Source organism: Pelmatolapia mariae, linkage group LG4, assembly GCF_036321145.2.
Source record: "Pelmatolapia mariae isolate MD_Pm_ZW linkage group LG4, Pm_UMD_F_2, whole genome shotgun sequence".
Lineage (NCBI taxonomy): Eukaryota > Metazoa > Chordata > Actinopteri > Cichliformes > Cichlidae > Pelmatolapia > Pelmatolapia mariae.
In genome coordinates, this window is record NC_086230.1 from 32,867,953 (window position 1) to 32,892,795 (window position 24,843).

The window sequence follows — 24,843 nt, forward strand, 5'->3', positions numbered from 1 at the left end:
TCGGCCCAGCTAAGTGCCATCTGCAGCCAACTTTGCTTACATTGCTCGGAGAACTTTTACTTTGGACTTGCGAGCGCTGAGTGGAGCAGGGGCGGGGCTTCGTTAAATCTGGTGATCTCATTTGTCCATTTGAGAAGGCGGCGGTGAAAGGCAGAAACTTGGTAACACGTAAGTTCTCCTTCTGTGCCATCGATCATGCTGAACAGTTGGGTTTTTGTTTCATATGATCCTAAAAGACTTAACTGGTGTCACAACCCTTCATCTACACACATTGTCCAACTCTTAGTCGTCCAGCCTGAGCTGTAATTATGCCGTCTGTCCAGATGAGGGAGACAAACCTTTAAAATGTACACACAGCTCATCCAGGAACAATCATGCACCCGAGACAACCGTCCCACTGAGCCGGTCCTGCAGCGAGTCACCGTTTTCAGCTTAAAACTCAAATCAAAGCCGGCATCAGACCCTGCGAATAATGTGAGGCTGTTTAAAAATGATCGGACACGCAAGACTGAGAAAAATGTTTTATCTGAGAGACAAACGATTGGATGTGTTGTCTCATCAGTTTTGCATTGACCACGCTTTCAAAGACTGAGGGATCAGAAGCTGACACACGTGCACACTATGAAGATGGTTGCTTCTTAATAAAGGCAGTAAAAATAATCTAATTAGGTCCAGTGGTATATATTTGATAAAATGTGCTTTAATTAAAGGAGTCAGTCTTTCACAAGTAAAAATAAGACTTTTAAGATCTGCTGGAATATGTTCACGCTCGTCTGCAGGTTGTTCCCACTCAGCATGCAGCACAAAGAAAGGCCGGCCTTGGTGACATCCCCTCCACTCTAATATGATTGTGGTTTAATACCCATTACAGCGGTGGAGAGGTGCTGTCATTAGCAATTCAGCAGGGCTGTAACTCACCTTCCCTTCTTATAATGATTGGGATCCTGAAAAAGAGGCGGCTATAAATGGAAACAAAAGTGCTGGGCTCAACAGAAAAGGAGCACCAGCCACAATTTGCGGGATGAGGCGAGCGCACGCTTGATGACCCACGGCCTTGTGGGTAATGCAAGGTCAGTCCGAGGAATTGGGTGATCTGAGAGCCAGGAGTTGGAAGAACCGCTTTGTTGGCACGAGGCGACAAATCAACAACAGCAGAGAGGGATGGAAAAATCTGAGGAGGAGAAAAGAGGGAAGAAAGCAAGGAGTGGCTGATACAGCGGGTGGTTTATTTGGAAGATAGTGTCACAATGAACACTTTCATTACTGAAAATTCAAAACTCCAAATCCCCAAAAGATTCAGTTTACATCATCTAAAAGTAGGAAACTAGCAGCGATGTTGGTGACAGGTGAAGTAACCAACAAGAAGTGGGTGGGGTCCTGAATTAAAGGAACTTTGGGGTGAATGGGAAAGAAGAGTGTCGCTCGCAATCATGAGGAGGAACATAAATGCGGTACTGTGTCTGCAGTCAAAGACACCTTCAATGCTTCCCACAGGCATAAAACCTGCGTCCATCACCTCACCACACTACTTCACACAATCCAAGCAGTGTTGCTGTCTCTGGCTCGCATCTCGTGCTATTTTGGACTTGGCCTATCTCAGGGGAGATTGTTTGGCTTCTACGTGTCTCTCTGGATCGGTTGGCGCCATGCTAGCATTAGCCAGCTTCACCCAGCAGATGATGCTCACAGGCTGAGGAAGTGTGGGATCTCTAAGTCATCCGAGTGACTTCCTCTGTCTCAGCTGACTGCAGGTTTCTCAACCTTATAAACATCACATTTACATAATGACCAATATGGGCCATGAAGTCAGTTCCATGATCACCAATATGCTAATTGAGCACCGATCAATGGCCATGAGTGCCATTCACAGGATTGTAAGATGGTGAAACAATATGACAGGATGGACCCTTGACTCCCCGCTCAGACCAGCGTTCCTCCTGGAAGTGTACGCCTCATCAGTGAAAGAGTGGCCACTGGCCTGTGGGTGTAAATAGACCGCAGAGTCCCGGCCTGACGAGGTACTGTAGCTCGTCTGTGTTGTGCCATCTGTTTAGCTGAAGGTTGTTTGGTTTAAATGATGTCTAATTCCTCTTTGGCGTAGCATTTTCTGCAGTTTAAAAACCACAGAGATGTGATGTTTTGAGAAAACGTGTCCCTCTTCTCTCCTGGATCTTCCAGAGGATCCTTTTAGCTTGCCATCAAACCACATGTACTCAGGGCCTCCCTGATATGATGTTCTCCCCTACTGCACACACAGACGCGTCACTGGCCCATCGGACACCCGTTCGTTTCATCATACGACCAACAAACTCCAGAAGATCTTCAAGAAGCCTCATCACAGAGAAAACACGCAGCATTGCAGAAGTTAGGATAAGGCAGAGGTCTATCTCTCTAACTAGCGGGCATAATTATCTTCTTCTTCATAAGAAAACTAAAAAGAGAAGTGTGTTCCCTTTAATTTGCCCCCTGCTGTGATCTTTTTTATTTTATCCTTTTCCACAATTAACCCAATCTGTTACGGCCAAAAGAATTAGAGACTCCGAGGATGAGCGGCACTTCTGAACTGCAAATTTTACAAGAAGAGCTTAGAAGTGAAGTCTGTCAGAGAGAAAGACGTGTGAGTTATTATCAGAAGAGGGGTGGAGGGAGATTTAATATTATTTCAGATTATAAGACTATGTGGAAACAATTAAAAGATCTCGTTCTGGTCATTCTGCATCTTGTAAACTCCAACCCGCCTGTTTATATCTGATAAGTTATGGCTGTAATAGTTTGCATGTTCTCTGTGTGTTTGCGTGGGTTCTGTTCAGGTACTCCGCTTCCTCCCACAGTCCAAAGACATGCAGTTAGTGGGGATAGGTTAATTAGTGACTCTAAATTATCCATAGGTGTGAATGTGAGTGCAGATGGTTGTCTGTCTCTATGTGTTAGCCCTGCGACAGACTGGCGACCTGTCCAGGGTGCACCCTGTCTCTCGCCCTAAGACAGCTCGGATAGGCTCCACCCCCCGGCGACCCTGACAAGGAAAAGCAGATGCTTGGAAGTTATGACTGTATCTAATACCCAATATCTGAGGTCTTAATTACCCCAAACTTCAATCGTAATATGTCAGAATGTGTCCTGGCAGGGTGGATACAACACACTAATCATTCATCAAAAAATAATTCCCATTATTTTTCATACTTTTCTCTAAAACACAGTGTTAGGGTGACTAATGATGACTTAAATTTAACACGATGACGATGAATTTGCCAAAATAATAGTTTACGGGTGAAAAAACAGCGTCGAGCTTCAAACGAGCACGAACCCAAAGCGAAAAATGTTCACATATTTCGAAACATTTTCTTTCTGTAATTCTGTAAATGCATGAAGTAGAAGCATAAAGAGAAGAACTGCAAAGGAAATAAAACAAGTTCGGGACGTTTTCTGGAACAAAGCTGGAAAGAAAACTGAAGAAATAACATTTAAACCTTTGTGGGAGACAAAAGCTTTTCGTTTTTGACTCTTGGTAAGACAATTAGAGCCCATCTGTGACACTGTAACTCTGGTTATTCATATTATTTATAACACACCAAGTTAACGCCGCTGGTTCCTAATTGGAGTCAAAGCACTGACATCCATCTGCTTCATTATCTAACGCAACGAAAGCAAAACTCCCCGACCAAAGAGCCTGGATGATCGCTCCTTCGGAGCCTTTTTTCACTGGAAACAAAATCGAACCGATGATGAATCGCTCTCTTCTCTCTCTCTGCGTTTGCCTGGTGCCAAGGCGCTCAGGATTTAGAACCACTACTGGTGTCCATCTGCACACCGGATTTAAAATGTGGCTACGCTGTGACCCGTCTGTTGTCCGAGGCCTCTGGAGACGAAGGGAGAAGAGGACACGGTGCCAGGAAACGCTCGCTCACTCTGACAGGCAAACGTGTACACTCGAGACTAAAGCTCTTTATCGGGAGGTGCGAATCATTCACGCAGCTCGTGAAGAAGAGCGTTCTCCCCGTGTGCTGACGGGAATAAAAACAAATTCTGATCAATGAAATGAAGCGTTTAACGCCATCTTAGCTGAACTGAGGGTATTTGTATTACAGTATCTGAGCTGCCTGTGTTTGTCTTTGTGTTATGATCTAATTTCAGATTACATTTTGGGGGATCAAAAAGTGTATTTGCAGACGTGCAGATTAGTGTTATCAGCAGGAACAGTGTGACCTGTGAAAAATGAGGATGTACATGAGAGAATCTGTGTTGTGGACAATCCTGCCTGTTGGTTTAAGGCAGCTTACCGGGCGTCTGTTGCAGCCAAATCCATTTTTATTCACCCTGTGGATTATACGACTGCTTGGCAAGGCTGCCCTCGTGCAACTAAAGCCAGCGGGGACTCGTGCAGGTGGACATCCTGAATATAGAGCACAGAAAGTAGAGGGGAACTGGCGACGCCTTGCAAATAAAAGCAATTTGTCACCAATGCTTTGCTTTGTTTTTGTCGAAAGGGCAAAGCTTTGGGTGCAAAATCCAGACAGACGGAATTTGAGTGACGTGAGCTGCCTGTGGAGGGCGCTGACACACCGGCGATGAGAGCAGCTGTCTGGAGAGGTGCTGAGGACACACTTCTCAGTCTCTGCATGTGTGTGTGAAGTCTCGGGGTGGTGCTAACAATTGACGCTCGCCTGCAGAGAAAGTCCTCAAACAGACCCGAGAGCCTGTCGCAGCACACAGAGAATAAAGGACGTCGGTAGACGGTGCACAGCCTGAATGTGAAACATTAAAGGCTTCTTAGATTTCATGTGCTTTTGTGACATTACACTGCAGAGTAATGCACCTTACAGATGTCCAAAGCTCTCACCGCTTTAAATAAAAGTCAATTCAAAGAATAAATGTAAGTTTAGCTTTTATATGCGTTACATACGTCGCTACTCAAGGTTCACAGAATATTATTTAATTCAGGATCGTTTTCAACGTGGTGGGCCAACAGTGCTTCCACAAACCGGTGCCCTCTTCTGTATGTTTTTAATGGATTAACTAAAGGCTGTGCCTTTCAGAGGAAGGGGGCGGGGCATAAAATTACTAGTTTCAAGGAGGTGAAGAAGTGAGGGGACACAGCAAAGGCAGGTTTCACATAAATACACTTTGTTTAACAGGTGATTCATGCAAAGCTTCTCTAGCTGAGTCAAGAGCTGCAAAGGAGCAGATGGGTCCACTTTAGAGGTAAGCACGCGGAAGATAGCAAAACCAGGCTAGCTGAGGTCGGCTAATCAAACAATCCGAACACTGGAGGTTAAACATGTTCAGGGGAGGTATGGACATTCATTTGAAAAGATGTAAAGTTAATATATCCACCTGTCTGCCCAGAAATACAAACACCTGAGTTACGCTACTGTGTGTCTGCTATCAGGACATACGGTGTGCTTAGAAGAGAAAAGGTTTGCTCACACTTTAAGCTGCTTCAGCTCTGTACAGTCAGTGCCAAGCCAAGTTCAGCTGCAGGTAACAGATATGTGAGCGCGTGAACTCGTTTATCAGACACGCTCCACAAACATGCAGCAGGAAGTCATTTTCTGCATACTGCATACATTTTTCTTTCCTGTTCTTTGGTGGCGAGTGGCCTGAGCAGTGATGTTGACCTGTTTACAGTCACTGCATCATCCATCAGGTAACCAGTCTCAGCTTGGCACGAGCTTCTGGGGAGAACAGACGCTTAACGGCTTGACAGGTTGCATCCAGGCTCTCCGGCCCAGAGTGAAGCGCCGCTGGCCGCTGAACGGAAACAGCAAACAGCCTCGAGACACCCAGCAGACTTTCGGAGCAGCTCGTCGTGCCAGCTGAGGCTGCAGGAATCATGCCACTGGCTGGTATAAAGAGCAGAGACTCAAAAGTAAATGAGTCTGGGACAACAGCGCGTTACAGAAAACGTTTTCATTCAGGATTCTCATAAACAAGTCGAGCTGGTGTTGGTCACAGGTGGGATAAATGTGCGCCCTGTCGTGGGATCCACAGCAGCCGAGTGTGGCCTTTTACCTTCTACCTGACTCTTTGTCCTCGCCTCAGACTCGGGGACTCATCTGAAAATATCTCCGAGCGCTGCCAGGAAGAAAAGCAGAGGCTCTGTTTCTAAATGCCACGGTGACGCCCGAGATGACGTTTGGTTTGCCGTTTGTGAGGAAATATTATTTTGGGTCAGCTGTGATTCGCTGCCATATTGTCCGGTGAAGCAGGAAGGCCAGGCCACAGAGAAAGAGCATATGTCTGCCTTTCCCTCCGCTGCTGCCCCGACATGTGTTACTTCCTCCGCGCTCAGCCCACCTGCTCGGCCAAAGCCTTACAGTTTACACGAATGCCAGCCTACAGCAACAGCATGTGTCAGCCTGAACAGATCAGGCTCATCAAAGCCAGAGTTCGCTGAAGTCATTTGAACTGATGCTCTGAAATCAGATCCATTTCTTATGCTTTCAAATCTCTCAGAAAATCCGTTGGTTGGTATAAAAGACTGACATAGCATCTGTGCCTGAAGAGCGAAGCCAAAGTGGAAGCACCTTAACCTGCATGCTTCTGAATAGCCAGCAGGTGCACAGCGCTCAGCTCTCCTCGTCTGTGACCTCCGTAAACACTTTCGATTCGGTAAATCATCGTCATTATTAGAGTCAGAAATCACTGTTTGGCCAATGGCAATTCAGAAAATAGCTCAGTTAGAGGTTTAAAAAGGAGACTTCACCAGCCAGTGGGTGGAATATTTGGAAATTTAATTTGAGTTTTATGTATACAAAGCACCAAATCACAGCAACAATCGCCTCAAGGTGCGTTATACTATAAGGTACAACCTTACAATAATACAGAGAAACCCCAACAGTCAGATGAGCCTCTATGAACAAGCACGGAAAAGGAAAGAACCGACGGTTCAGTAAGACGATGAGCCAAAAATGTGAAAGTGTGAGGCAACTTGATTTTTTACAGTAACAAAATAAAGTACTGGAGCGTGGATGATGAGCCACACGCACAGTCAAAGTGTACAAACCTTTAACAGCGCGTCATCTTCCTACATAAAAAACAATGTAGTCATGTAGTTTAAAATAAATAAATAAATCAGGAGCGGTCAAACAAGAAACTTCAAAAAAAAAAAAAAAAGATTTAACACGTTTCCTATTTCTGAAAATACTGGAGGCCACCTGTGCTTCCCTCTTAGCAGATGCATGAATAGCATAAATATAAAAATCACAAGATTTTCAGAAAAGTATCTGAGATCACCTGTGGTATGAAGGTCAAAATCATCCTTGAGTGCTGAGCAATTATTTGCTCATAACAACAAACAGAAAAGTTCTGACTGTAGATTTAAGAAAGTCTCAGGTTTGTTTTCTGCTTCTAATAAATTGATGGAGAAAAGAGAAACTAAAAATAAACAAATCAAAGGTGTACCTGCGTCGGGCAGGTAACACTTCCTGCTCAGCAACAACCCAACACCTGATTGTTGCTTTACAGTCCCATCTGTTCTCCTTATTGATCAAATATCAATGGAGGAAAGCCTGTGAGCTCTTGATTACAAACTGGGGATTCGTGGATATTTATTATCGTCCGGTGATCGATCGGGGTCACGGGCCCAGCCTCCAGCATCGTACGCAGAGAAACAAACACGGCCTCGCCGGCACATCTCTCAGTGCAGCCCTGACAGGCTCATAAAATCCGACTGATGTCCTTCTGCCCGAGAAAAAGGATTCCTTTTTCCAAGGATTCATCCACAAGGGAAGAAATTAAGATTAATGGCTTGTGCGTGCCACAGCAGTTTGCAATTGCCTTTGTGATGGAGATTGTTTGCAGCTCGGCAATGTAATATATGCAAATGTGACCTGGAAGTGCGTAAACGAGTGTCATCAAAATGATTCTGAGCTCATTCACAGTCAGCTCGGGACTGAGAAAGTGGAGTGCAGGTTGAGACACTAAAATATTTAAACAAAGGGCAAAGTGCAACGCAGTTCACAGGTAAGAGTGTTTCTGAGCAGCAATTTAATGTGCAAATCAGCAGGTGCATTTCTCTTCTCTGAACTCTAGGGGGGGCTGGTGCCCTGATCAAATCGGTAAAGTGGAGCTAAAACAGCTTCAGGCGGCGTGTTTGTGGTGCGTTCGAGACGAGTATGAGTCACCTGCAGACAGCCTGCGCCGGTCTGTTAAAGTCAAGTTTGTCTCAGTGCCGTTTCATGTCCAGAACACCAGCGTGACCTTTCAAAGATTTCTACTTTACAGTTCCTGCAGACTCGACACAACAACACTGAGCCTCTGAGGTCAGAGGAGTGAAACAAGCAGCAAAGACCATGTTTGCTGGGAGATGGCCAAGGTCAACCAAGGTCAAAGCTGCAGCTGTATTTTCACATCAGCTGTGGAATCAGATCAAACGTGCAAAAATCATTTCATAACAGGAACGATCAATTTCAACATGCTGGCAGACTGCCCACGGGGAGCACCGGGACATTTCCCAGTGTGCCGAGGGTCATTTTAGCATTTTAGTGTGAGCATTACAGCAAGCATCAGGAGGGGAACGTAACTCTCCGAGCACGTGCATCAAGCGCTCCTCCCTCCCTCGCCAACAGACTACGCTCTCGCCACAGCGTCCACAGCCTGCAGATGCTCGCCTCAAAGAGACACAGATTCTCACGTGCAGCCATCCCCTCAGTTTGCGTCTCTCTCAGCACAGTATCGACCTGCTCCTCTGCAAGCAGGGAGTAAAAACAGATGATAAATCTCAGCTAAATGCTGAAAAGTAAAGACAGGACGGCCCCGTCTGAACACATGCATGTGAGGTTAGCTGGTGATTCTTAGCTGCCTGTGAGTATTTCTACAGCGCTGCCCCGTGATAGGTTGGCAACCTGTCGAGGCTGACCCTGCATTTCACCTTGTGACAGCTGAGACAGGCTCCAACCTCACTGCGACCCTGCAAAAGAGAACGGATGGATGGAAAATATATCTAACTTTACAAGAGACAAGATATAAAAATATAAATGTATTTCCAAACAACAGCATTGTGAAAAATGTATCGTTCAAAGAAAGATAGGAGGCACGACTTCCAGCTCAAAGATGGACAAAAGTAACCTCAAAGTCATATAAATTTGCAAAACGTGTTCATTTAAATAATAAATATATTACAAACATATTTCCAAAGGATTTTTTTTATCTGGTTGTTAAAAGGATATGAAAAAAGGAGGCATATTTAAAGTATATACTGAGCGAAACATCACTGTATACTTGGAGAAGCTACTTGTTTCCCACACATCAAACAGGTACGTTAACAGCAAGTATGTTTGGGATTTATTTTAGCACTCTATTTATTTATTTAATTTTCTTAAAGTTTGTTTTCTGCTTATGGTTTTGCCCCTCCCGTCTCAGCCCAACAGCTGGCTTGGCCCAGTTGCTGTTTTGTGGTCTGAGATGTCATTCAGTTGCATCTCGACAGAAGATCTCGTCCTGCGGTTATTCTGCTCCAGTTATGAACCTAAAGGTTACTCTGATCAGAAGCTGAAGCATGAAGTGTGTGAAGAACTGGTTCACTGAGCTGAACAAGGTCCCACTCAGACCAATAACTTGTAAGTGGATTCACTTACACATCCAGTGGTTCTGACATGCCCCACTTCAGGAGGCAGAAAAGAATTTGACTTAAAGATTCACATCAGCATCAAAGTTACACGTTAACATCAGGTGCACCTTAGTTTCTCCTCATAATTTTTAACATGGTTGTCTCCACCAGTGGGACTCGCCCCACAGTTTGAGAACCACTGCTACAAAGCATGCTTTACATCCAGAAATGTAGCTAACCTTACATTATTCTGGGATTCGGAGGGCCCAGTTTAACGGTGTTCCCGTGTGAAAAGTGCGTCTCCATAAAGGAAAAGTTTTCTGTGTGGAAAACCCACACAAAGCCCTGGGTTCATCCAGCTGAATTTGTGTAAACTGTGGCAGCAGCAGATTACCGCTTCTGTAATGCCGGGGTGTCCACACACTTTGGCTTTGTTATACATACTGAGCAGGACAAATGTGTTAGTGCTCCCTGGTGGATAAAGCGCATTATAACAACACTGCGTATAAATTACCTCGAACAAATGGAAATTTCTGTACAGTACTACACTACTGTGTGTGTGTGTGTATGTGTGTGTGTGTGTGTTCATAGCCTATCTTAGATGGAGTAAAATGAGCCAGGCTCTGATCTGTAGTTGAACATTGCACAACATTTATGTTAGAGTGTATATAAAAACTGTAAATGTGCACACACTGCCATCGATGCGTTCTCTGTGTGCACTGATAAAAAGCTTATAGTTTAAGGGACGAGCACATTCCCGATGGGAAGGAAACGGTGAGCACCGACTCCGCCTGTCCCAGAGAATATTTCAAGGGCAAACCTGTTGATGCGATCTGCGGCAGGGCAGACAGGAGGCAAGACGGGGAGCGAGCGAGCGGGTGGGAAGGCAAAAAATAAAAATGAATTAGTTGACAAACGAATGGGTCCCAGGGAAGCGTGAGGAGAGATGATGCATTAATCTGTGGTGGTTGAAAAAGGGGGATGTTGTAGAGTTGTAGGGCAGCCAGTACTCAAAGAGCAGAGGGAGGGAAATAAACGGGAGGGGTGGAGGGAAGGAAAGAGAGAGACGGGAGGGAGAGCGAGAGGATAAATCCTTACTACATAATGATTAGAGCTCACAAGCCCTTCCTGTGACATGGAGTGTAGGAGTCAGGATTACAGCCGGCCAGAGAAGCCAGAGTGAAAGCTCTGCTGATGGGCGAAGGAGGGGCACAGGTAGGAACAGCCCAAAAAAGAAAAAAACCAACAAGGCATACAGGACAACAAGTGCAGCCAACTGAAGGCTAGAGCAAACAAGGTGCGCTTGGAGAAAGGTCAAGATCCAAGAATTTCCAAACTCCAGCAGCTGCCTTGCATCTGCGCCCCTGTTCTGGCCATCTGTCGCCGGCCGCCAACGGCCTCGTCCCGGGCAGCTGGATCATTTCTCAGAGTCTTATTTTGATGGAGTGGCCGCAAAAGTACCGCTCGCACCAGAGGAGGACGAAGGAGGGAGTCTGGGAAATGAAGAGAAGGGTCACCCTGCAGGACCTGCGATAGATGGGGACACACGATGCGGGCAGGTGTCAGAGATGGAGTAGATCTGCGTCTTCACGAACCGGGCAGTGACGATCAAGGACGCGGGTGACGAGCTGAAGGTTGAGGATTTCTTTTGGCGTAAGTTTCTGGCAGCTTTGTTAGTTTTTTCTTTTTCCCAGAGTCTCACTTTCCAGCCAAGAGAGGAATTATCTTTCCCCCAGAGGTGCGCGGCTGGTGAAGACTTTAAAAAGGCTACTGCTTCACACAGATATGCACACTCGCGGGTTTCTCCTAAATTCCTCCTCAGTTTCTCCTCCTGGGACACATTACCTGAAAACAGTCTTCTGAGGTGTCCCTGTCAACAAGTTGGAAAACTAAACCAAAAGCGCATCCGTGGACGGCTGAGATTATATCAACTTGCTTTGCTTCTCCTTTTCCTCCTCTGGCACCTGTTCACCTTGATCTCCCTCCGTCACTCCATCTATCCTCCTCCTGCTACTCTTCTTCCCTCCCCCCCTCCCTTTTACCAGCGAGTGATAATGTGACCTTCTGCCAAAGTGCTGGAAACCATGCCACCGTCGCAGCGGACTCCTCTGTTGCTGCTACTGAAATAGACTCAAACAAGTGCAGGGAGAGGAAGAGCAAAAGGGGGAGGGAGATACGAAGGAGGGAGGAGGAGGAGAAGACGAGGGCCAAAGGGGAGAGAAAGGAGAGGAAGAGAAGGAGGGGAAAAAAAAGAAAACCGGGAACAGGACAGCTGAAGCTGCACACACGGGATGAGTGGTGACGAGCCAGGGCTGGATGTGGATTGCCAACACAGGTAAGATCACCTTCGTCGATCGCATTATTTAAGCACCAACGTGCTCTGATCAGCTTACAGTTACTCCTGGTTAAGTATGGAAATGCTTTCTGCTTCTTTGGAGTAGTTTTGTTTGTAGTTTTGTTGAGCAGAGTTTCCTCCTCCTGCTTTCTGCTTTGGGTCAATAGCAGAATTATCAGAGTGCAGAGGGGATCAGATCAGAGGCGGTACTCGACAGCATCCTTGTCAGAGGGATCAGACGACACGCTGTGCGGGGCTTTTTTCGCCTGTTGTAGGTGGCAGTAACTGTTGCTTTAACTCACCGAGCTGCTGGGAGGGGGGGGATTAAGCAGAGTGGATCGATGCGTCATTGTAAACAGTTAGAGCAGCTGAGAGGGCCTTTTGATACATGCCCGCCGGACTTGAGATACCACTGCTGCAGGGGAAATTGAACTGCCACTGAAGAGTGACTTTACAGGATGTGAGAAAATGTGTGCTTGCTCCAATTACCAAAGGATTCGTTCTAGCGTTTTGGCTCCAGGAGGACGCGGCGCTTTCGAATCAAATCTTGTGGCTCGAAATTAGAGATTTATTCAGAGACTAAGAAGAAGTCAGCCGAGAACAATAAATACAAGGAAAACAACGCTGCTGATAAAACAAACATGAAACAAACTATATTTTATCTGACATATGCCCCAGGATCACTAACACCGTCAGCTCCACAATGTAATAGTGTCAAGACGCATGTCTGCAGTAGGAACTCAACACACAGGCAGGAATCCATCCGTAAAAACGGCCACATTATCCATACCTGAGTGAATAACTGACGGACATCTCTTTATCTCAGAGTAACAGATTCTTCTGTCACAGGCCTTAAACACGACTCAAGTCATTTTATTTTAATGGGTGGACAGAAACTGAATATGAAAAACGGGCTTTAACGATGAAGAGGTCAGAGAAAGGGAGGTGTTCTTGTGTGAGACCAGTTTAAATGAGAGGCGACAGTGAGGGGAGGAATCCGCGGGGACGTTCTGCCGAGCTGGATACGACTTCTTTGAGAGCCGAGGCTGCTGCTGTCCGGACACCACAGTCACCGCCAGCAGAATACAGCCACGAAGGATGGCTGGTGACACAGACTGACTTTAATCTGTTTTTAAGGCTCACCCAGATTATTAAACGCCTACAGAAACCTGTGGAACAGTGTTTCCTGTACAGGGGGTGCCAGACTCAGACTACAGCATGTGTTTGTCTGTGTCAGAAAATGTGTGTTTCTGTGACCAAGACACTTTCACTGCATGCGTGATGTGATCGGGAATTACAAAAGGAACACTGCGCTGAATTAGATAAGACTTGAAAGCGGAGGACGAGGTTACATAAACTTATCGGGAAAGGTTTTAATGAGCTTATAGATCACGGGAACAAAAGCCTGTTTTTTCCATAGACTTCTATACAATCCAAGCCAGAGGAGACGCCCTCTGCTGGCTGACACAAGGAATGCACATTTAAGGCACTTCCCCACTGGCTTCACTTTTCAGACCTGAAAATGATGCCTGTCGTTTAAATGCACACACAGCCACACACGTCCAGACCAGAAAATATACTAATTTAAGAATTCTGGCTTCTAAAATTCTAAAATTAACCAGTTTAATAGGGATTACATAAGAAGTGGGCATAATTTCCACTTTGGCACGCAGTTACTTTGGTTTGAGATCCATTAGGAAGAAAATGAGTCTGCTTTATGTCCCTTTTCATAGTTTGCAGATGTCCTCTTATTTATCAGGCTCTAAATTTGGGTCTTATGTTTCCTCGTGGGCTTTTATGCATTTAAAGAGGTTTCTTTTACACTGCCTATAGAAGTAAACGCTCCAAGGATTTATTTATTTTGAATGAAACCTAAGATTCTGGCGATGTTGAAGTGAGGATGAAACTTCTTCCGTTAATCGTGGTCATTGGTTATTTGTTGTAAAATCGCGGGTCCACAGGTGGAGGTAAAAGTCTGTTTTTCCTGCAGTGAGAGCAGAGTGGGAGCGGGGGGTGGTGAGAGTGTGTGACAGTGCAGCAGCAGTTAGGCAGGTGAAAAATGGCTGTTCATTATGTTATACCAACCATATCCCAGTTTCAGTAATTGGGTGCGTGTATGTGAGTTCAATACAGACAGCCTGTACGTACATGCGCACCAGAAACCAACCGGAGGATCCTCAGCCCATCGCACAACATGATGCAATCTCACTACATCACACACACACACCTGCCCTTCAACACACGTGAGGACCTTGACTAACTCAATAAATGGTTACGAGGGTTTTTACTATGATCGCCCCTCTGCCAGCTGCACCAAAAACATGCTAAGCAGCAAATATGTCTGACTTATTAAACACTATCAGTTACAGGTTGTCAGGGAGGATCAGCCTTCATGTTAGCAGACACTGAACGAACCTTACAGCAGCACTGAGCAGCTGTAATGACTTCAAACATTACAGGGAAGGTTCTTATATGAAGAGCTGTTACTCATAATTGTATTGAGCTCCTTTACAAAGCTCTGCAGTTAAAGTGGACCTACTGTGCTTTTTATTTTCTGTAGTACATCTGTAAGCTGTTACAGTGATGGGTGCTCACATTAGCTTTAAATACTGAGGTCATTGTATGTACAAGCAATCCCTGTGAGCCAAAAGCTCAGACTTCAGGCCACTGTGAGTGATGTCATAGAGAGGGGGTATCCTTCTGTGGTCATGTAAGGCACACAGTCAGACAAGAGGGTGACAGCTGGTAATATCATTTTTTAATTGTGAATCATGCAAAGCTTTTCTAGAAGAGTCTAAGACTGAAGGAAATGCAAAGTTCATTTTTACAGTTGTGAAGTGTTTGCAGACAAATTGGCGTCTTCCAAGCAAACTACTGACCACTACAGCAACATAGCAGCAACCAAAGAAAGATGCTGGTGTCGGAAACCAATTGTGGAATCGACACTTTTTCCAGGGGTTATCGTGGGGTCAACAGCTGCTTTCCAGGCCTGTGTGAATGAGGCCTGGCCAGCTGCACTTTAGTATGTGAAGCAGTTGATTATCAGAGCAATCAGCTGATAAAACATCAACCAGTGAGTGAACAAATCTCTTCCACTGTGCTGATGCTGTGCCTGGACCAGCCTGAGTATGGTAATTAAAATGGATGCAGCATTGTTGCTCTTTTTTATAATTGAAACAATATTAAAAACAATGCAACTGAATCATCAGGAACGAATGCCGTCATCCTTCGCAGCGCTGGATCTCAGTGAGCGCAGAGACTGACAGCGAGAAAAGCAACAGCAGCTACACAAACACCAGTTTAACAACCATTCCTGTAGCCTTGAGTTACTGAGCTCTTCAACTGCAGAGCTAAATTATATCATGACGCAAGCCTCGCATGCTTGCAGCCTGCGGGCAGACTGACAAACAACCTCCGGGTTGGTATCACACAGACACGGCCTGATTTGTCAGCTGTCCGGATCTCCCATCTCACGCTTAGAGCCGATCTGCTTAATCAAATGTTAAAGACACAAAACCTCACCCATCTTCACGTCTCTGCAAAGCAAGAGGCGAGGGAGGGGAGGAAGACGGGAAGAGGAGAATGGTGATTGAGAGAGCAGACCAAAAAAAAAAGAAAAAAGAAGAAGACATAAAACAGAAACGCCAATCGGCTCGCCCACACAGGGAACGGGTTGAAATGGAAATTGCTCTGATTGACGGCCGGTTACAAGCATCCCAGACAATAAAAGATTTACTGCAGGGGAGGGAAGGAGGTTACGGGATATCAGATCAATCTATCCAAGGTCATCAGAGACGAGGGTAGATTTAACTCGGGCATCATCCCTAAACCCTTCTCTCGACAATCTCTAAAACCCGTATGGGTCACCGTTAAACATTCAAACGCAGATCTGCGCTGCGACGCTGGGCGAGAAGAAGTTCTCAGGGCGCTCTCATACTACACAGCCTGCGTGGTGAAACCTCAAACTCCGGGCAGAATGAGGCTTGCAGGCTATGTTGCTCTCTTCTCGAGTTTATGGCTGCACTCACGGGCACAACAGAGACTCCAGGCCCATTTATATTCATGGCGCAGCGCCGCTTGCACCTCGTCTAACGTCCTGTCCCTGTTGAGAAGGAAAACTGACACGCCGTGGGGTTGGGAGGGTGGTGGTGGGGGGGCTTTCTTTGCCTCTCCTCTCCTTGTCATTCTTCTGCCTCTTGTGGATCCTGACATCAACCTGAGTGTTTGTGCATGTGTGACGCGTGTGGGTGCATGTGCGGTGTGTAGTACAGGAAATTGATTAAGCTAATCGCTTTCTATTCACAGCTGCGTGTGTCCCGCTTAATTTTTCACAATTATCCCTGAGCGGGTGACGCGGTGGGAGGGCGTCTCGATGAGGGATGATGACAGCGATAACCTTAGAAGGAGGGCCTGGAAAGAGAGGGAGGCCGGTGAGACGACGTCCAAACAGAAAGCAGCGTGGCTTCACGTGCTGCGTTTAAAGAAATCGGGCTGAAGCGTTTCCACTGCCGTCTAACAAAAAGTGACACCCAGCGTCCTGCTGGTTCGGCAGCTTGTGACGACAACGTGGTTGGGGCTTTGCCACGTGTCTCCTCCTCTTCTGTCCTTCTTGTCACTCTCAGCGTCACCTAAAATAAAGTCAAACTGCTCGACAGAGCAAAAAAGAAGTTCCCCCCAAAAGGCACAACTCGTGACTTCCTGAGAGATAAAGAATTGTTTTTTACTTTTCTGGAGGCTGTTTATTGTTGCAAAAATCAATACGTCATCTCCGGAGAAAACCATAAAAGCCAGAGTTGTTTATGACATGCTCTGATTGCTTTCCATGGAGTGGTTTTACATGTTTGAGCTGCGATTAGAGGCACTGAGGCTGTACCTCTCACTACCTTTTCACAGATTCTGACAAATCGAAACCTCGTGCAGTCATCCAGACAGCAAAAGAAAACCTCCATCTCTTTGTTGGCTTCCTTTGACATTAAATTTCTCCCACGTATCCTTTCAATAACCAATTAATAACACTTAGTGTCCTGCAGAGTGTTTTTGCAAAGCTGCAGCTCATTCTGTTTTTTTGTGGATACTTGGTAAACATGACAGATGTTTTTCTTTGGAGTCCGAACCCGAGCAGAAAGTCAACACTGATGTGCTGAACGCAGCTCAGACTGGGTGATGATGCAGATGTGTGTCTGCTGGATGTCGAAGCAACAAACTGCTAAAATGTGTTGAACTTTCACAGCATGCAACACGTGGAGACATCGAGGGCCAAACAAGTGTTTTTGTTATGTCCTGGTAGCTGATCCGAACCACGCAGGTTGAGTACATCCTCTGCTGGGCAGGGTTTGGTTTTTGTCTGTGAGCTGTTACAACTGCCCAAAAAATGTAAATGTTCTACTATTATTCTTATATTTCTACTATCTATGCAGTGTTTTTGCTCTTGTGACCTTCAAGTCAACTCAAACCAAAACAAACACGGTGAAGACAGATGACACTTTCCTAATTTAACGTGACCCTGTGATGCAGCTGGATTCTTACAAGGCCAAGCATGCTATAAGTAATGCTATTCCTGCACCAGCAGCACAGACATGGTGCAAAGGCTGACTCTTACCAAATGGCGAACAAGCCTCGTCTGCATCCACATTTATGGTTTACATGTAAATAGAACAATGACATGAAGTCCTCGAACCATGTTTAAGTTTTATTAGCTCACCCAAATACCTGAAAATCTGTTTGCTTGAAGTAAAACCCACGTATGCATTTAATGACTGAGCTCTGAATCTAGGGGAAAAAACCTAAACTGGTTTGCTCTCCAAGAATCAGCATCTGCGTGAAAGCCTTTGACAGATCCTGAAGATTATCCCCGAGACCAGCACAATGTTTCTATACAGCGATGTTGCTGAAGAGTTTTTCAAATATAATATTTCAATTCTATCTTTAGTACAAAGTAAATTGGTTTAAAATTGGTATTTCAAAGCCTCCGCACACAAAAATCAATACCGTCTTGCCAGCTTTATACCTCTGTGGGTGTGTGATTTGGAAGAACTGACTTATGTTGCGTTTATCTTGCACATTCCTGCTTTACACACAAAATAGGAAAGGAGGGAAAGACTGCAATTACAGCACCGGCCACACACACACACACACACACACACACACACACAGATTACAAATAAAGTGATATGCTCATATGTGGATTAGAGCATGTGTACACGTGTGTGTGTGTGTCAGAGGTCAGCTGTATTTGTGTGCAGCCACTGTATCAACTGGGAGAGCAGGTTGGTGACAGCTGGACCGGTGGCAGGGGTGGAGGGGGGGTGGTCTGGTTCTGCATGGGCAACCACAGTTTCAGCTTAACCAGGGTCTTACACTGATCCCTGCTTTACATACGGCTGCACATGAGGCCGAGTGCGGGGTCCGCCAAAGCCTGACAGAGGACGCTTCCGCCACCCTCCGTGTTACCTGCCGCTGCGGGTTTACAGTCAGGTCAGCCCGCAGGGTCAGAGTAGGAATATTGATATCAGCGTGTGATGTCGCGCCCTGTAAGCCTTCGGCAAACATCCGCCCGTGTGTTAAAGGCAAAATGGATTACATTTGCATTGCCATTGTAATCTTCAGCCTCGCAGAGATTATTACCCTCAAAACGCATCACAATCTGTTCGATTTCGCTACGCGGTGTGCTGACGAAGACAACGCCGGGTGATGAAGTGTCCCCTGACGATAAATGTGCCAAAGCAAAGAGGAGAGATATATATCAAACATCTGTCCAATGACAACCAAACACGTGGCCTCTGTCCTTGGGGATTTTTTCCCCCACTTTGGAGTAAATGATGATCTTTTCTCGACTGTGTTGATCCATTTATTGCACGACCAAACTACTGAGTCTTTTCTTTTTATTGTTTTAATGCAAAAGGCTCAAGCTGGGCGATGACCTGATCAAGGTTATACTACACTTGCTGCAGAGGGAGCACTGCTTTATCGCTACGTGAGGTTTCAAAGATGGAACTGTAATAAAAGCCGGCTACATAGCTTTCCATCTGCTGTGGCATTTAAAACCTGCTGATCGTGGCCCCTCTGATGCTATAGAGTCAGAAAATCCAACTGTTCAGTTCCGCTCCACCTCCCTCCTGAATATTTAAATCCTTTAATGCAAAGAGATACCAGCAACCGCCTGACTACTCCCCTCTCCCACCCCAGAACCTTTGTTCAGAGACGACAGTAAAAATCTCACCAGATTTATGAGGACTTTACCTAGACAGGTTTTCACCCTGTGGCAGATCAATCACTCGTAGTGCAGAGTTCCAGTAGAGGCGTGCGCGTCTTAAATATGCCTGCAGTGCCGGCGGCGGAAGCGAAGGGTCCACGACAGAAACTAATATCACCGAGTGAGTCAGTTTGATGCGTCTCTGTCTCCAGAGGTCACGAGAAACAGATTCATTACTATTGGTTCGGACTTCAAAGCCTCCACTGTGGTTTCACTTTGGGTGCATTTCAGCAGGAAACCCTGGTGGACGTCGACTTGGTCTTTTTCATGCCGCTGGCTGCCGTTTATCACACGGCCACGATACACGACGCCATCCCATAAAGACCAGAGCCGTAAATCAACAGGCAGATTTAGGGGGGGACTCTGCCCAGCTGCTGACGAGTCTGTCGCTGCAGAAAATGAAAATCCTGGCCTTCGTGGAAATGGAGCCATATTTTGTACAAATGAGCACAAAAACAGGAATACATGCCTGATATGGATTATGCATTTTGTTAACTTTATTTCTCACTTCATAAGAGCCACACAGTTTTTTTTGTTTTGTTTTATTTATTGCAGTGCTGCAAGTCCTTACGCCAGCAATTTGGCAACACCTCTGGGCAGTTACTTGGAGGGGAAAACACCTGTAACATGGATTTTAAACCCAGGAACCAAATGGATGAATGATGACTGAGATACTCTCTTAATTTTGGTGCATCTGTGTTGTATTTTCATCACCTAATTGCTCATGAATGCAGTGATGGAGCCTCTAACAGCTGTTAACCTACTGATATCCTATTTTGTAAATACGCTATGATGAATGTTAAACACTGTATATGTTTCACAAATGATTGCATGCTCTGCTAAACAGGGTCATTTGTGGGCTGTTAATTGGTGCATTAAATAATTTTTGAATCATATGATTAAAACGTTGAGTAAGCAGGTGGTGCAGTTTCTGCCCAGTATGCACCACATAGCTCCTCCCACCAACAACAGCAATAATAAAAAACAAACTTTAAAGAAAAAAAGAGTTAAAATGTTTAGTAAATTTGATTTTAAGCCCTTTCGTTTTTGGAGTTGCACATCACCGCAGGTTCATTAACCGCAGGTCAGAGTTCTGACTCCTCCAAGAGAACACTGAACAAATTCTGTTCTGATTCATGTTATCAATATACTGATCAAAACAAAATAAAGATAATATCCTCATCTATGTATTTACTAAAATAATAAATACAGAAATATTCACCACCACACAGCTATATGACTGTGATCCACAAACGTCACAGCATCATCACTGGCTAACTGCAGATTGGCTTGTCCATCGGCAGGACAGCAGCCATCTGTGTCATTACACTCGACATAAACGTGTCCAACATGATCCAACAGAAAAACTCTACCACGTTATCATATTATGTTTGCATAAAGCAGTCACAGCAGGTGAAGACTGGCTGTTTTCAGGCCATTTTGTCAGATGTCTAACACTTCGTCACTGCTGATGTGGCATTTGCAGTCAGAGTCCCTGCAGTGACGAGCACCTGCCTCAGGAGATATGGTAATTCAAACATCCACAGTTCCTTTGTTAACCGGTTTTGTCTTTAATTTATTCTCAGTCGCCTCCATTGCTTTATCTACACATTTCTTTTCACTGTTCCATAAAGGACAAGGGGCCAGTTACGCACATGCTTCAGTGAAGCTTTAGTGAAACTGAGTGGCGGTGCATCTTAATCTTTGTGGCACAGTTTTAAAGTCAAAGTTCTGAGCAAATTAATATCAAACAATCCACTGATTTTAGCATTAATCTCTAGTTGCCCATTGTTTAATCTTAAATAACATCAGAGGCACAGGTGTCAAACTTAATGAGAGCTTCACAATTGATCTTCTAAACAAACGAGCCTAAAGAGAACTAAATTAAATAAGCACGATTAGAAAGGATGAAAAAAAGACAAAAGCTTCCCCTGCAAGAGATTTAACAAACACACTCGAGGAGACTGAAAAACCAAACAAGGGCCAAAAAGATGTTTCCTGCATGCTAGGATGAACACAAATTGTGCAGCTTGAGGACAGCGAGCAGTTACAGCCCGTTTTTGCACAATAATTAATTTGATTTGATATTTCCAAGGTTAGTTGCATAAATGTACTTGTTGTTTATGCTATTTAAATTCAGCTTTGGCTTTAGTGTCATAACTTGAGAAGTTCTGAACGCGTGCAATTTTACATCACGTTTATTTGAAGATAAAGGTTCATAGAAAGGTCTAACTGAACAAACATATATTATTATTATTATTATTATTATTAGTCCTAGACCTTTAGGTCACAACAAGCCTAAAGATCGGTCGGTCAGCAACGGGGAGGTGCAAGTTCAGGTGGCCGCCCGTGGATCCAGCGGCACGGGTGAACCTGGTCCGGAGGTCAGCTGCATGGCAGTTGGACACAGCACCACAGACGGAGTCCTGAGCTCCAGCTCAGGCCTGTGGTGGAGGTGAGGCCAGTCTGACCAGCACGCCGACCTCAGGCTTGCTGGTCAGACCGGCCGACAGTCTGGGAGGATTCCCACTCCTGCTCGCGCACCGCCAACCACGCCCCACCACAGAGTCCAATAAAATCAGACTTGGTAACCTTGTTAAAGTGGCTGGTAAGACTTCAGGGAGGTCTCAGGTCCAGCTTGTGGACTTTTATAACAGGCAGGTGCTGAGGAAAGCGACCTCTGTCATGCTATGTTCAGACCATCCTCTCTTAAATGATTTTCAGCTGCTTCCCTCAGGTTGTCGGTATAAAGTGCCGTTTACACCTGCTGCTATTATCGTGCTTAATAACACTAAACCATGCTACTTTGGGCTGTTCTCTTTCTTTTGGTGTTGTTTGATGTGTGGACATACTGCAAATCAATTTCCCACTGGGGACAATAAAGTTACCATTGACCATTGAGTGCATTCACATATAAGGGACAACAGTGTTGCTATATGATCAGTCACAAACATGGTTCAGTCTACTGGCAGCAAATATGTGGTTTGCAGTGTAAGCTGCTTCGAGTGGCCAGCAAAACTCAAACATGCTATTAAACAAACGATTGGTGACCTACTCGATTTTATAATAAATAAACTTTATAAAGTTTACTTACTATAAAATCTCACCCATTATTAAAACTGACTATAAATATAATTGTGGATTCCATTATAAGAGGTGACGCTGTGAGCAAGCGAACCACTGCCAAGCTCTACTTTGAGGTCAGTTTTTATTATTGTTTATTCATTTTGAAAAAGGACCACGTACAATATAAACAATGCATTGTACCAGAGTTACCTTAAGCTAATTTGCATCGTAGTCCCTCGGCAGGTCAGATTCAGAAGATCATAACAGTGTCAGCTTTGTTCTACTTAATATTATGATTACATTTATCTGAATCCCATCATTATTTGAATACATGAGTAAAAGTCTAGAACAGCTGTATACAGCATAGTCTAATATTTGTTATCTGGTAAACTGCAGTTGAGGAACTGGTGTTGCTTTGTTAATTAACTCAAGCACCAGACGATGTGGAGCTGTGCCAGACTCGGTCCCACGGAAACAAAGAGCAGTTATTGTCTTAATGTGTTTGAATACAACTCTAACAGAGCTAACAGTGTATTTACTGCCATGCTGTGGTTTTTTAGTGGCCTATAATTAATGATATAAGCTGTTTAACTGGAGCAGCTTAGAGCAGCAAACAGTCAGAGAGAAACTACAAACTGAGGACAAGATTTGGCACAGACTCGGTCTGTCTTAGCTTTTCTGTATTCTGTGTAAAAGTACACAGATCAGAAAGGGATAGGAAACCTTCTTAATACTCTGATTCAAAGGTTCGGTCAGGACCTGCACAGCGGTCTTAGTGGTAGGTTGTCCTGGGTCACAGATATATCCAAAGATCTGGCTCCAGATATTTAGTTTATTCGAGATCAGTCGGAAGATACTGAGGATTGATCACATTTAGCAAAGCTCACGCTGTAGAACGTCTGACTGCAGTACAGCCCGTATAGGAAATGTTTACAAAAACACTTTTCATTTGCGCTCCAACCAAAAACCGCAGACACGCGCCAACTATGTCATACTGTGGATATTTTTAGATGCCGATGTTTTTCCTTTTTTTGCCTCTCACCTCACCCCGCTCCCACTGTACTTATGAGGATGATGATTCTACAGATTAGTTAAATGGGTGCAGATTTAAAGAGATTAGCGTGGCTGTATTTTTTAATCAGAGATTAGTTCAACATATTCATACAGGTGTAATCATCTGGTGGTAAATGAATCCTGACTCTTTGTAACAGAGAAGGTCAAACTGTGGCTTGTGTTTGCTGGGTGGTTGCATTTATTAAATTCTATTAAAGAAACCTCTTTCAAGCCTGGAAAGCACTGATCCTGTCTGCGGGATACCCACAGCGGGTCAGTGACGTAGACCAAACTGAGAAAAAAAGAAAGCTCAAAAGCTGCGACACACTTCCAACGTTTCTGAAGTTTTTTGAAGCTTTTGTTTTCGTAGTTCTGGAGTGAAAAATGTTCCTACAGTCCCCAAGAAGATTAGCAAGCTACAGTACATCCAATAAACTAGGAAAGCTCTATTCCTGTACAGTAATACTTACATTTAAACAGTTAAAGCAGAAGATGAAATAAAGATGTGAATTTCCTGACCGGTTAGCGAGCAGTTGCTGGGTGATGGTGCTGCACTAAAAACCTCCCTGTGAGTTGTCGTAGTTTCCATGAAAGATTTCAATTTGTCTGCAAACGCTCGCTAACTAACCAGGTAGTCAAACTTTCCAAAAGTTAAAAAATGAGAAAAAAAACCCACCTTCAAAGTAAAAGTTATTTATTTACCTCTAAAATTATATATGAATTATATATATATATATATATATCATATATATATATATGAATAGATGCTGATGAAGACTGGCTTTTACTTAAGAAATAAGTAAGAAATAAATCAGAGATATTTTACTTTTCATGCCAAGACAAAAACTTGTTGAACACACTGGAATAATCTGACATAATTTATATCTATGCTATCTGGTTACCTTTAAAAAGTCTTGACTTGGAGTACCTACATCTCTTAGTTTCACTAAAAAGTCTCATTAATTAGCTCATTCTTTTTGATTTGGTGGATTGGCACTCACTGATCACACCCAGGATATACCACTGATTTGACTTTATCTATAAAGTGATACTGTGATAAAGTGATTCAGTAAGAAGTTTTGCCTCTTCCGTGTCAAACTGAGCTCAGAGATTTATTTTATTTATTTTACTAAAAAGCTAACTATGTTCCTACAAACCTTTGTGGACGTCTTTCTTTCTTTGCTAAAGATGGTGGGTTCTCTCCGGGTACTCCGGCTTCCTCCCACCGTCCAAAGACATGCACTTAGTGGGGATAGGTTAATTGATTAATCTAAATTGCCCATAGGTGTGAATGCGGGAGTGAATGTGAGTGCGAATGGTTGTCTGTCCCTGTGTGTTAGCCCTGCGACAGACTGGCGACCTGTCCAGGGTGCACCCCGCCTCTCGCCCTATGACAGCTGGGATAGGCTCCAGCGCCCCCCGCGACCCTGAAAAGGATAAGCAGAAGCAAATGGATGGATGGGTGTATTTCACTATTTTGGGAAGAACTGGTCACAAGAGGAACAATAGAGTTAATTTAAGTACTGTTTGCCTACCAGGTGCAACGATAGGGAAGCCCTAACGTGAAACACAGACGCAGCAGGCTGC

At 44.6% G+C, this 24,843-nt stretch overlaps 1 protein-coding gene across 2 annotated transcripts in view; it reads left to right on the top strand.

Moving 5' to 3' along the window:
- Window positions 1–10,686: 10,686 nt before the first annotated feature.
- Window positions 10,687–24,843, top strand: part of grin2ca (glutamate receptor, ionotropic, N-methyl D-aspartate 2Ca) — a 75,341-nt gene continuing 61,184 nt past the window's right edge. The window contains exon 1 of one of the 2 annotated variants that reach the window (XM_063472465.1): window positions 10,687–11,885. The gene's annotated coding sequence lies outside the window, so the exon portion shown is untranslated. The remainder of the gene's footprint in view (window positions 11,886–24,843) is intronic. The other variant, XM_063472467.1, reaches the window with a different exon arrangement.